This window comes from Symphalangus syndactylus, chromosome Y (assembly GCF_028878055.3).
Source record: "Symphalangus syndactylus isolate Jambi chromosome Y, NHGRI_mSymSyn1-v2.1_pri, whole genome shotgun sequence".
NCBI lineage: Eukaryota > Metazoa > Chordata > Mammalia > Primates > Hylobatidae > Symphalangus > Symphalangus syndactylus.
This window is the reverse complement of record NC_072448.2, coordinates 17623624-17637715: the sequence shown is the minus strand read 5'-3', so window position 1 is coordinate 17637715 and position 14092 is coordinate 17623624. Positions and strand designations below refer to the sequence as shown.

The 14092-nt window shown below is 45.9% G+C and overlaps 1 long non-coding RNA gene across 1 annotated transcript; it reads left to right on the top strand.

Annotated features, from left to right (window-relative positions):
• Positions 1-876: 876 nt before the first annotated feature.
• LOC134736107 (uncharacterized) lies at positions 877-5116 on the top strand. Its single transcript, XR_010119826.1, has 3 exons — positions 877-951; positions 1532-1883; positions 4840-5116. It is a non-coding gene; the product is annotated as an uncharacterized lncRNA (long non-coding RNA).
• The last annotated feature ends 8976 nt before the right edge of the window (positions 5117-14092 follow it).

The following is a 14092-nucleotide window of genomic DNA, read 5'->3' as shown; positions in this document are numbered from 1 at the left end:
GATGTGAGGGGACACTCCTAAATCTTCTTGGGATTTCATTCTGGGACATCTATTGTGAGCAGCAATAAGGTCACATAGGGGTAAAGATACAACCTGGAGAGGGGTGGATGGTGTCCAGCAACTTCACTTGCAAAAAAAATGAAGACAGATAACACAGAAGTTGCTTCTAACTCCATCTCCGTATTCTCTTAATTGCACAAACAGTCCCACACGATGGACTAGTGTTCTGGTGGGAGTACTGCAACATGCAAGGAACATTTAATGTACAAATTGGGGCTATCCCCGAAAACACCTTATTTGAGGGCTTTCATATTTGGAGCAAAATAAGAGTGGAATGGATTGATGCTTGGTGGGATTTGGCCTCCACACTTGCCTCTTCTTCTCCTGACTTCCATGTTCCTTGTTGGCTTGGGGTTTCCTGGGACTGGTTCAATGGCTTTCATACTAAATGTTTCCCAGTTCATGGACAAGGACCCTCATGGGAATCTATTGTGAGTGTTTCCTCCAAACACTGTCACTTTTAAATGGTTGGGCAGCTGTATTTCTTTTAAAATCATAAATTCCCATTACATCCGCCAACAAGAAAACTCGTTCTGTCACTTATGAGAGGGCTTATATGTTTCCTGTAAAATGAGAATAAGGCAGCCATATCTGACTTTTGCCTGTCAATCTTATGTCTGTTTTGTTTCATCTGCACAGCCTTCTCATTGTGGAAGGGCTCATTTATTATGTTGTTGCTGGATGAGACTGCCTCTCACTATGTTTTATGTAGCTTCCAGAGATTTCAGAGACAAAAGGAATTTTGGGTAGGCTGGCTGCTACCCAGAATGTGGATCATTGTCTCGTAGTGGGTGCTGAGGTTGTTTTCACTTTGCAGGAGACTTTTGGGTTATCTGAAAGGAATCACTGAACATTGCTTGGACTCCAGCACAAGGCAGCTCATGCTCTAAGGTGAGCCTTGATTTTTGTTTGCTTTCATGAGGAATCTACAGTGGCTATCAACTGCACTACAGAACAAGCTTTTCAAGCTGGTCATGACAACAGATGGATTGAAAGACTGTCTCAACCTCATATGCACACATGAGAGGCCAGACCAAGGTTGCAGAACACTGCTCCACCTTGCACATTCCTTTGTCATTGTTCCTGCCTTTCCCAGAGGGTCTCTCTGAGGCCAAGGATGAAGGGAGGAAATGAGGTCAGAAGTCCGGCTATCTTTCTCTGACACCTGCCTCTGGGGTGTCAGGTATGTTTCTATCACCGAAAGAGACTTCAATAACACAGCAGACTATGTTCCAAAACCCATGGAATGCGATTCTTACACAAAACCTCTTTCAGGAATGGAATCAGAAGAGCATTTTTCAGTGAAAAACTGACAGTCTAGAAATGTCTTCTCCTTCAGTGGGACCCTATCATGGAGACAGCCTGAAGGGGTCCTGAGATCAAGAATGTTAGGGTCCCACAGTGGTTTTTCACAGCCAACATTTTTCTCCATACCAGGGTGACTCTGCATGTACCATTTTACCTTGCTTAGGCAGTCTGACAACTCTGACAGCCAGGCACAAGAGCCTTCATCACAAATATGCATGCGGTAGTCTCAGAGCAACAGGCCTGATTGGAGACTTTGGCTTGCATCACAATGAATGTCACTGTTGCCTAGTGACAAGTTCCTGCATCTTGGTAAAAAAGCAGTCCTCCATGTGTCAGCTGTGGACTCTCATCTGTCTCCTCTGTGGAATCCATGGAATATTCAAATGATCTTAGGAGAGGAGAGACATCAGCAAGCCTAAAGAAATGTAAAGCAGAGCCCCAGGAATAAATTGTGAAATCCGTAAGGTTACCAAATGATCTGCAGGATTCTTCATTTCTGCCTCGATATTGTAGGGGTGAGTCTTTTTGAAACTTCTCCGTCTGTGATTACTAAGTACAGCCTGCCCATGTTTGCCGGGGTTGATACCTCCTAGGTGGGGCATCCTGCAGAACCACACAGCCTCGGGAGCTACCAGGCTGTGTATTTAAGTGGGAGGGTTGAGAGTGTTGTATTTCTGCGTGTGTGAGTGGCATTGTTTGTGAGTATGTGTGTGATGTGTCTTTGCCTGTAATGGAGTTTGCTTAAAGCAGTGTGGCTAATAAACTTCAGTGCTTCTTTTTTCTGAGTCCCCCAACTTTTTGGTGGCCAGTCTGTGTGGCTTTGCTTGGGACGGCAGGCTCCATGTTCTTTATTTTTCAGTGGAATATGATTCCACAGTGAATGAGAGGTGGGCCAAAAACTGCTGGCATCCAAATAACCTCTCCCTGCAAGAAAAACCACTATTCCAGAGAGAAGAGGAGCACAACACACACACACACACACACACACACACACACAAGAAAAAACAACAACAACAACAACAACAACAAAACTCCCAGTGTTTTATTTTCCTGTGGAAGGACATTAGCAGTCATATCCACAGGTCCCCTTGAGTTTACCTCGAATTTGGTTCCCAGCTCAGCAGGTGCTTCACATTGTGGCTGATAGTCATGTTGTCATTGAGGGAGACACTCATCCATTGTCATGGGATTTCATCCAGAAACTCAGAGGATGATCAGCAATAAGGACATATATGGGTGAAGATACAATCTGGTGAGGAGTGGATGGGGTCTCTCAACTTCACCTGCAATAAAAATAAACACAGGTGACATGAAAGATGCTTCCAACCCCATCATTGCATTTTCTCAGTTGCACAAGTAGTACACGCCATTAACATGCAAGGAATATTTGGAGTGCAAATTGAGGCCATCCTGGAAAATTTCTGTTTTGATGGCTTTTATACGTGGAGCCAAATGGGAGTGAAATGGACTGATGTTCAGTGGGATGTGACCTCCACACTTGACTTGCTGTGTTCCTTGGGGCTGCTGTCTCTCAGGTGGTGTTTCCTGCAGAACCAGGCAGCCTCAGGAGCTGCCATGCTGTGTGTTTCTCTGGGAGTGTTGCAGGTGTTGCATGTCTGCATACGGATGTGGCATTGTTTGTCTTGTGTGTATGTTTGTGTGCTTGTAAGTGGAGTCTGCTTAAAGAAGTGTGGCTAACACACTCCAGCACTTCCTTTTTTTGACTCTCCCAAACTTTTGGGGGCTTGTCTCTATGGCTTTGTTTGGGCTGTGGGGCTCCATGTTCTTTAATTTCTGTGGATCATGAATCCGTAATGAATTGGGAGGAGGGGCAAGAGCTGCTGGCATCCCAATCACCTCCCCCTGCAACAAAAAAGAAAAAAAAAGACACTCTTCTAGAAAGAAGAGAAGCCCACCACACCAAAAAACAGGCATCTTCCAGTGTTTCATTGTCCGGACACCAAACCAGGGATAGACGCTAGAAGTTGTGTCCATAGTGCCCCTTGAATTTACCTTGAATTTGCTTCCCAGCCAAGCTGGTGCTTCATGTCATGAGGGGGCATTCATCCATCATCTTAGGATTTCATCTTGTGACATAGAGTGTGAGTAAAAATGAGGTCAGATATCAGTGAGAATACAATCTGGTGAGCGGTAAATGGGGTCCCACAACTTCACCTGCAATAAAAGTGAAAACAAATGACACAGAAGTTGCTTCCAACTGCATCCCCACATTATCTTCATTGCACAAGCAGCCCACAATGGCCCCATGTTCAGGTGGAATATTACAACGTGCAGGGGACATTTGGAGTACAAACTGGGGCCAACCTGGCAATCTCCATATTTGAGGGCTTTCATTTTGGGAGTCAAATGGAAGTAGAATGGGTAATCCTGGGTCAGAAGTGGCCTCCATACTTGTATCTTCTTTTTCTGACTTCTATGTTACTCATTGGCCTAGGGTTTCCTTGGTCTTCCTCAACATCTTCCACAATAATCATTTCCACTTCACGGGGGACGACCCTCATGGGAATCCATTGTGTGATGGTGTCCTTCTAAGCACTGTGGCAGTTTAATGACTGGGCAGCTATGATGCTTTTAAAACCATAAATTTCCATTCCAGCGGCCAAAAAGGAAACTCTTTTTCTCCCACTTCTATCAGAGGGCTGCATGATTCCTGTAGTGTGAGAAGCAGGCAGCCATTTCTAGCTCTTACCTGGTAATCTAGGCTCTGTTTCAGTGCATCTGCATGTCTTTTCCCATTGGGGAGGGGGTCTTTCATTGTGCTGTTGCTGGATGGGACTGCCTTTCTTCACAGATATTTTGGCTGCCAGAGATTTCAGGGAGTAAAAGTGACTTCAGTTAGGCTGACTTCACTCCAGATTGTGGGTCTTTGTTTTGTTGTGCAGGCTGAGGGTGTTTGCAATTTGCAGGAGGCTTTGGGTTCTCTGACAGGAATCTTTGAATATTGCTTTTATTCTAGCACCAGTAAGCTCATTTGCTCAGAAGAGGCTTAATTTTTCTTTGGTTTCATCCAGGGTCCACAATACCCCTAAACAGCACTAATGAACACCATTTTCAAGCTTGCAATTTCCACAGACGTCCTCTGAGACATTGTCTCAATCTCATCTGCCCCCATAAGAGGCCAGTTTGAGGTTTGAGAACACTGCAACATATTGAACTTGCCTTTGTCGTGGTTCTTTCCTTTCCCAGAAAGCATTAGTGAGGCTTAGCATGAAGGGAGGCAGTGAGGTCAAGGACCTGCCTACCTCACTTACACCCAGCTGCTGAGTCTTGGGAGGGTTGCTCTCTCTTACATAGGGCTTCCTGCAGAACCACACAGCATCAGAGGCTGATGGGCTGTATATTTCTGTGGGAGTGCTGCGAACTTTGGATGTCTCCGTTTGTGTGTGTGTGCACACGTGTGCTTAAAGTTGTGTGGCTAATGCACTTGAGCACTTCTGTTTTTGTTTTTAGTCTCAGGGTCAAAATTGCCTCCCCTCCAATGAAAATCCTCTCTTTTAGAGGAAGAAGAGTACACCACATCCAAGAACAGACATCTTCCAGTGTTTTATTGTCCTGTGGCAAACCAAAGAAGAAATACTAACAGTCTTGTCTGCCGGCCCCTTGAATTTACCTTGAGTTGGGTTCCCAGCTGAGTAGTTGCTTCATGTCATGAGAGAACACTCCTCCATCATCTTTGGATTTCACCATGGGACAGAGAGTGTGAGCAGGAAGAAGTTTAGATAGGGGTAGGGATACAATTTGATGATGGGTGGATGGGGTCCCACACCTTCACCTGCAAAAAATGTGAAAGATGACACAGAAGTTGCTTCTAGTTGCATCCCAGCATTCTCTTAATTTCACAAGAAGTCCACACCATGGCCCTGTGTTCTTGTGGGAGTACTACAAAGTGCAGGAAACATTGGAGTGCAAATTGGGGCCATCCTGACAAACTCAATTTGATGGCTTTCATACCCGGAGCCTAATGGGAGTGGGAGGTATTGATGCTGGGTGGGATGTTGCCCCCACACTTTAGTCTTCTTTTCCTGACTTCCATACTCCTCGAAGGCCTAAGGTTTCCTGAGTCTGGCTCAATGTCTTCCACACTAAATGTTTCCAATTTTGTGTAGGACGATCATCGTGTTAATCCATTGCATGAGTGTTTTCTCCCAAGACTGTTATAGTTTAAAGACTGGGCAGCTGTGTTACTTTTAAAATGATAAATTCCTGATACACCTGCCAACAAGGAAACTGTTGTTTTTCCACTGCTATCAATGGGCTGCATGATTCCTGTTGGATTAAAATCAGGCACCCCCATCTGGCTTTTGCCTTGTAATCTAGGATAGGTTTCACTGGATCTGTATGTCCTTTCTCATTGTGGAGGGGGTCTTTCATGGGGCTTTTGCTGGATGGGACTGCCTTTCACCACAGATCTATTGGTTACCAGGGATTTGAGGGAGAAAAAGGAATTTGGGGTAGGCTAGCTGTACTGCAGATTGTAGTTCGTGGTCTCTTTGTGGATGTTGAGGTTCTTAGCACTTGACAGGCTTTGGGTTCTCTGACTAGAATCTTTGAACATTGATTGTATTCCTGCCCAAGTCAGCTCATTCACTTTGGCGAGTTTTTACTTTTCTTTGGTTTCATGGGAGGTCCACAGTGACCCTCAAAAACAAAAATGGACAAAATTTTCAGGCTTGCAATCACTGCAGATGGCTTCTGACACACTGTCTCAACCTCATCTGTGGCCATGAGAGGCCAGTTTGACATGTAAGAACACTGCTCCACACTGAACTTGCTGTTGTTGTGGTTCGTGCCTTTCCCAGAGAGCATCTGAGATGCCTAGGATGAGGTGAGGCAGTGAGGTCAAGGGCCAGGACATTTTTTGCTGACACCCACCTCTGGGGTCTCAGGTATGATTCCATCACCCAATGACCCATCAACAACCTACCAGACTATATTCCTATATCATGGGACACTATTCCTGCACATAACCTCTTTCAGGAATGGAATCAGAAGAGCAGTTTCCAGCGACCGTCTCAAAGTCCAAAATGCCTCCTCCTCCACAGGGACCCGACCACGAAGACAGCCCAAATTGGCCCTAAGGTAGAGATTTTAGAGTCCTGCAGTGGGTTATCATAGGAAATGATTTTCTGGATCCCAGGCCAGCTCAGCCTGTACTGTTTTCCTTTGTTTAGGTAGGATGACATTTCCAACAACTAGGCACACCCCCCTGCCTTGTGAATGGGCATGCACTAGTATCAGGCCACCAGGCATGAACCGTGAACTATGGCTAGCATCATAATCACTGCCACCATTGCCTAGCAACAAGTCCCTGTGTCTTGGCAGAAAAGGAGACCTCCATGGAGGTGTGTTGGATGTGGACTCTATCATGTATTCTCCGTGGGATCCATGGAATAGTCCCATACTCCCATGATCCTAGGAGAGGGCAGACATGAGCCAGCCTGAAGAAATGTCAGCAGAGCTCCATGAATAAACCACAAAATCCCTCAGGATCCAAAAAAATCTGCAGGATGCCTCAGGCCTTCCTAGACATTGCAGGGTGAGTCATTCTGAAATTTGCCCCACTGTGATTTGTAAGTACAGCCCACCTGTTTTCCTTGCTGCTGCTCCTCCCAGCTGGGGCTTCCTGCAGAATCACACTATCCAGAAACTGCCAGGCTGGGTGTTTCTGTGGGATTGTTGCATGTGTTGGATGTCTGCATGCATGTGTGATTTTGGGTTTGTGTGTGTGTGCGTGTGTGTGTGTGTCTGCAGTTGGAGTCTGCTTAAAGGAATGTGATTAATGCACTGCAGCACTTCTTTATTTCGAGTCTCCCAACCTTTTGGTGGCCTGTGTAGCTCTGCTTGGGCTGTGGAGCTCTGTGTTTATTATTTTTCTTTGGATCATGAATTTGCAGTGAAGCTGGATGCTGGCTGAGACCCCCCAAAGTCCAAATCCCCTCCCCCTGCAAAAACAGCCACTCTTCTACAAAAAAGAGGAGCACATGATACCCAAGAATAGATATCTCCCAGTGTTTCATTGTCCTGTGGCCAACCCAGGGAGAGACACTAGTAGTCCTGTCCTCTGGGTCCCTTGAATTTACCTTGAATTCAGTTTCCAGCTGAGCAGATGCTTCACCTCATGAGGAGGCACTTCTCCACCATCATGGGATTTCTCTGGGCCAGAGAGTGTAAGCAACAATTAGACCAGATTGGATACAATCTGGTGAAGGTGGATGGGTCCAGCACCTTCACCTGAAAAAAGGTGAAGACAGATGACACGGAAGGTTCTTTGAACTGCATCCCTGTATTCCTTTAATGTCACAAGCAGTCCTCATTATGGCCCGCCATTCAGGTGGGAGTATTCTAACTAACTTGCAGGTAACATTTGGAGTGCAAACCGAGGCCATTATGGCAAACTCTGTATTTGAGGACTTTCATACCTGGATCCAAATGGGAGTACGATGGATAGATTCTGGGTGGGATGTGGCCTCCACACTTGGCTCTCCTTTTCCTGACTTCCGTGTTCCTCATCAGCTTAGGGTTTCCTGGGTGTTGCTCAGCTTCTTCAAAACTAAGTGTTTCCTTGTTTATGAAGGACGATCCTCATGGGACTTTATTACATGAGTGTTTTCTTCTTAACACTGTAAGGTTTTAATGAGTGGTCAGCTGTGATACTTTTAAAAACATAAATTCCTGATGCAGCCTCCAACAAGGAAACTCTTGTTCTCCCATTTCCAGCAGAAGGCTGCATGATTCCTCTAGGATGAGAAGCAGGGAGCTGTGTCTGGTTTATGCCAGGTAATCTAGGCTCTGTTTCATTTAATCTGCACGTCCTTTTTCATCCTTTCTCATTGTGGAGGGTGTCTTTCTTTGGACTGTTGCTGGTTGGGACTGCTTTTCACCACAGATCTTTTGGATGCCAGGAGTTTCAGGGAGAAAAAGTGACTTCATGTAGGCTGGCTGTGGTCCAGGTTGTGGGTCATGGTGTCATTGTGGAAGCTGAGATTGTTTGTACATTGAAGGAGGATTTGCGGTCCTCTGATAGGAGTCGGAGTTTGCTTGATACCAGCCCACGTCAGCTCGTTCTGTGAGGTGAGCCTTGATTTTTCTTTGCTTTCATGGGGTGGTCAACTGTGCCCAAAAACAGCACTACTGGACACCATTTTCAGGCTTGCCTTTGCCACCAACTGCATCTGAGGCACTGTCTCAAACTTATTTTCACCTGTGAGAGGCGAGTTCGAGGTGTGAATACATTGCTCCACCTCAGACTCCTTTGTCATGGTTCCTGCATTTCCCAGAGAGCTGACTTGAGGCCCTGGATGAAAAGAGGTGGTGACGTCAAGGGCCGGACCATCTTTCTCTGATAACAGCCTCTGAAGTCTCATGTATAATTCCATTACACAATGACACCTCAACAACTCACTAGTCTATATTACAAAGCCCATGGAAGTGGCTTCTTGCACACAACCACTTTCAAAAATCCACTTGCCTTTGTCATGGGTTCCTGTATTTTCCAGAGAGCCCCTGCAAGGTGCAGGATAAAGAAAGGTGGTGAGGTTAACAGCCTGGTCATCTTTTGCTGACACTCACATCTGGGTTCTCAGGTATGATCCTATTACCCAAAGATTATTCAACAACACATCAGACTAAATTCCAGTCCTTATGGACCCAAATATTGCACACAGTCTTTTTCCGGGAATGGAGTAAGAAGAGCAGTTCTCAGAGACCACCTCACAGTCTCAAAACCCCTTCTCCTCCAATGAGACCCCAAAATGCTGATGGCCCCAAGGGGCTCCGAGGTTGAGATATTTAAGGTCTTGCACTGGGTTTTCACAGGCGGCCTTTTTCTTATATCAGGCTGTCTCTGCCTGTGCAATTTTCCTCTGTTTAGGCAGGCTGACATCTCTGAGAGTATGGTGCCAGAGCTTGCTGCACTAATGCTCATATACAAATCTCAGAGCACCAGGCCTGATTGTGAGCTCTGGCTTGTGTCACAATAAATGTCACCATTGCTTAGCAACACCGGCATCTATGTTCTCAGGTATGATTCTATCACCAGTGGAACCCTCAACAACACACCAGAGTATATTCCAACCACCATAGGACCCAATTCTTGCCCACAGTTTCTTTTGAGAATGAAATCAGAAGAGCAGTTTCCAGTGACTATGTTACAGTCTTGAAATGGCTCCTCCTCCAGTGCAACTTGATCATGGAGATGGCCCACAAGAGTTTTAGGGCCCTGAAGTGGGATTTTCCAGTCAATTTTTTCCTGATACAACACTGACTCTGCTGGTAAAATTTTCCTCTGCCTCGGCAGCCTGACAGCTCTGAGACCAGGGTGCCCGTACCTGCCTCATGAATGTGCATGGGCTAGTCTCATGGCTCCAGGCTTGATTGTGTTCTCTGGATAGCATCACAATGAATGGCGCTATTGCCTAGCAACAAGTCCCTGTGGGTTGGTGAAGGAGACTTCTGTAGAGGTGGGTCGGCGCTGGACTCTTGCCTGTCTTCTCTGTGTGATCCAGGAAATAGTCCTGTGATCCTAAGAGTAGGTAGACATGATCCAGACTGTAGAAATGTCAAGCATAGCCCTAGGAATAAAGCACACAATCCCTAAGGATAAAAAAAGAATCTGCAAGAGTCCTCAATCCTGCCTATATGTTGTAGGGGTGAGTATTTTTGAAACTTGACCTACTGTGATTTCTATATACAGCCCGCCTGTGTCCCCAGGGGTTGCTCTCTCTCACATAGGGTTTTCTACAGAACCATGCAGCCTCAGGAGCTTCTGGGCTGTGCATTTCTGTGGGGGTGTTGAGAGTGTTGGATGTCTGCATGTGTGTCACATTGTGTGTGTGTGTGGCTGTGTGTGTGTGCTTGTGTGTATGTGTGCCTGTAAGTGGAGTCTGCTTAACGGAATGTGGCTAACGTACTTCAGTGCTTCTCTGTTTTTGAGTCTTTCAACCTTTAGGCTGCCTGTCTGTGTGGCTCTGCTTGGGCTGTGTGGCTACGTTTTTGAGTCTTTCAACCATTAGGCTGCCTGTCTGTGTGGCTCTGCTTGGGCTGTGTGGCTACGTTTTTTATTTTCCTGTGCATCTTGAATCTGCAGTGAATTAGAAGGTGGGCCAAGACCCTCCGGTGTCCAAGTTACCTACCCCTGCAAAAGAAAAGCCATGGCTGTAGAAAGAAGTGGAGCACACCACACCAAAAAACAGACATCTCCCAATGTTTTATTGTCTTGCAGTCAACCTGGGGAGAGACACTAGCAGTTCTTTCCATAGGGTCCCTTGAATTTACCTCAAATTTGGTTCCCAGTCTAGCAAGTACCTCATGTCATGAGGGAGCACTTTTCCATCTCCTTGAGAATTCATCCTGAGATATAGAGTGTGAGCAGGAATAAAGGTCAGATAGCGATGAGAATACAATATGGTGAGGGGTGGTTGGAGTCCCACAATGGCACCTGCAAATAACATGAAGACAGATGACGCAGAAGGTGGTTCCAACTCCATCCCCACATTCTCTTAACTGCATAACAGTCCACACAATGACACAGTGTTCAGATGGGAGTACTGCAACGTGAAAGGAACATTCAGAGTGCAAATTGGGGTCACCCTGGCAAACTCCCATTTTGAGGATTTTCATAGCTGGATCCAAATGCTAGTGGAGTGAATTGATGCTGGGTGTGTTGTTTCCTCCACAGTTACCTCTTCTTTTCCTGACTTCCATGTTCCTCGTTGGCCTAGGGTTTCCTGCGTCTCACTCAATGATTTCCACACTAAATATTTCCCAGTTCATGGTGAATGACCCTCACGGGAATCCACTGCATGAGCATTTCCTTCTAAACACTGACATATTTTAATGACTGCGCTGCCTTGATACATTTTTTTTAAGATGGGGTCATGCTCTGTCCCACAGTCTAGAGTGCAGTGGCATGATCTCAGCTCACTTGAAGCTCTGCCTCTGGGTTCATGCCATTCTCCAGCCTAACCCTCCTGAGTAGCTGGGACTATATGCACCTGCCACGATGCCCAGGTAATTTTGTCTTTATGTTTTTAATAGAGAAGGTGTTTCCCCCATGGTAACCAGGATGGTCTTGATTTCCTGACCTGCTCATAATCTGCCCACCTGGGCCTCCCAAAGTGATGGGATTACAGGTGTGAGTTATCGTGCCTAGCCGCTTTGATACTTTTGAAACTGGAAGTTCCCATTACAGGTGCTAACAAGGAAACACTTGCTCTCCCACTTCTATTGGAGGGCTGCATGATTCTTCTAAGATGAGGAGGAGGCTGCTGTGTGTGGCTTGTGCCTGGTAATCTAGTCACTCTTTCCTTTCATTAGCATGGCCTTCTTATTGTGGAAAGGCTCTTTCACTGGGCTATTGCTGAATGGCAAGGCCTCTCTACTAAGATTATTTAGCTACCAGGAATTTCAGAGAGCAAAAGGGACTTAGGGTAGGCTGGTTCCACTCCAAGTTATGGTCATTGCTTTGTTGCATGAACTGAAATTGTTTGCAGTTTGTAGGCGGCTTTTCAGTTCTCTGACATAAATCATTGAACATTACTTAGACTTCAGCACAAGGCGGCTCATTCTCTCAGGCAAGCCTTGATGTTTCTTTGCTTTCATGGGAAATCAACAGTGTCCTTCAACAGCATTAATGGACACCCTTTTCAGGCTTGCCATCACCACAGATGGCCTGTCTCAGTCTCATGTGCCCACATCAGGGTCCAGTCCAAGGTGTGAGCACTGATCCACCTTGGACTTGGCTTTATCAAGGTTCCCGCCTTTCCCAGAGAATGACTGTGAGGATCAAAATGAAGGGAGACAGTGAGTTCAAGTGTCTGGCCATCTTTTGCTGACACCTGCCTCTGGGGTCTCAGGTATGACTCTATCACCCAAAGAATCCTGAACAACACACCAGACTATATTCCAATCTCCATGGGACCCAATTCTTGCATACCACCTCTTTCTGGAATGGAGTCAGAACAGTTTCCAGCGACCACCTTACAGTCTCAAAAAGCCTTATCCTGCAGTGCTACCCAATCAAGGAGACAAACTGAGGTCAGGAATTTTGTGGTCCCACAGTGGGTTTTCACAGGCAGCCTTTTTTCTGATAATGGGCTGGCTCTGCTTGTAACATTTTCCTCTGCTTAGGCAATCTGATACATCTTACAGCCAGACACCGAAGCCTGCCTCACAAATTTTCATGCGCTAGGTCTCAGGACACCAGGCCTGATTGTGAACTCTGGCTAGAGTTACAGTGAATGTCAGCAATGACTGCTGACAAGTCCTTGTGGCTTGGAGGAGAAGTAGACATCCCTGAAGGTGTGTCCACTGTGGACTCTCACATGTCTACTCTGTGGGATCCACAGGAAAGTCTCATGATGCTAGGAGAGGGCAGGCATGTGACAGCATGAAGAAATGTCCAGCACAGTTCAAGGAATAAACTGCAAAATCTCTAAGGATTCAAAGGGATCTTCAGGATTCCTCAGGCCTACCTGGACATTGTAGGGGTGAGTCTTTTTTAAACTTGTCCCATTGTGATTTCTAGATGCAGAATTCCTCCATTCTCTGGGGTTTTCCTTTACTAAGTGGGTTTCCCTGTACAACCACGCAGCCTCAGGAGCTGCCGGGTTGTGTTTCTGTGGGAGTGTTGCGAGTGTTTGATATCTGCTTATGTGTGTGGCATTTTGTGTGTGTGTGCTTGGAAGTGGAGTTGGCTTAAAGGACTGTGGCCACTGCACTTTAGTCCATCTATTTTTTGAGGCTCACAACCTTTTGTTGGCCTGTCTGTATGGATCCGCATGGGATGTGGGGCTCTGTGTTCTTAAAATTTCTGTGGATTATTAATCCACATTGAATTTGTAGGCATGCTGAGACCTACAACTGTCCAAATCACCACCCCCTGTGAAGAAGCCCTGTTTTTCAAAAGAAGAGGAGCACACCACACCAAAAAAAATAGATATCTTTCAGTGTTTCATTGTCCTGCAGCTAACCCAAAGAGAGAAACAAGCAGTCCTGTCTGTGGGGCCCCTTGAATTTACCTCAAATTTGGTTGCCAGCTGAACAGGTGCTTCGCTTGTGAGGGGGCACTCCTCCATCATCTTGGGATTTCATTCTGGGACATAGATTGTGAGCACAAATAAAGTAATATGGGGGTGCGGACACAATCTGCTGAGGGGGATTTGAGACCCAAACTTCACCTGCAAAAAAATGAACACAGATGACATACAAAATTCTTTCAATACCATCCCCGCATTATCTTAATTGCACAATGGCTCGATATTCAGGTGGGAGTATACCAACGAGAAAAGAACATTTAGAGTGCAAACTGGGGCCAACCTGGCAAACCCTCGAATTGAGGGCTTTCATAACGGAGCCAAATGGGAGTGAAATTGATTGATGCTGATTGGGATGTGGCCTCCACATTGCCTCTTCTTTTCCTGACTTTCATGTTCTTTGTTGGATAAGGGTTTCCTGGGTCTTTATCAATGACTTCCACACTAAAAGTAACCCAGTTCACAGAGAATGACCTTCATCAGAATCCATTGAATGTTTCCTTCTAAACACTGTCAGGTTTTAACGACTGGGCAGCTTTGATACTTTTAAAACCACAAATTCCTATTATAGCTACCAGTAAGAAAACTCTTGTTCTCCCAATTCTATCACAGGGATCCATGATTCCTGTAGGATGAGAAGCAGGCAGCCGTGTCTGCATTTTGCCTGATAA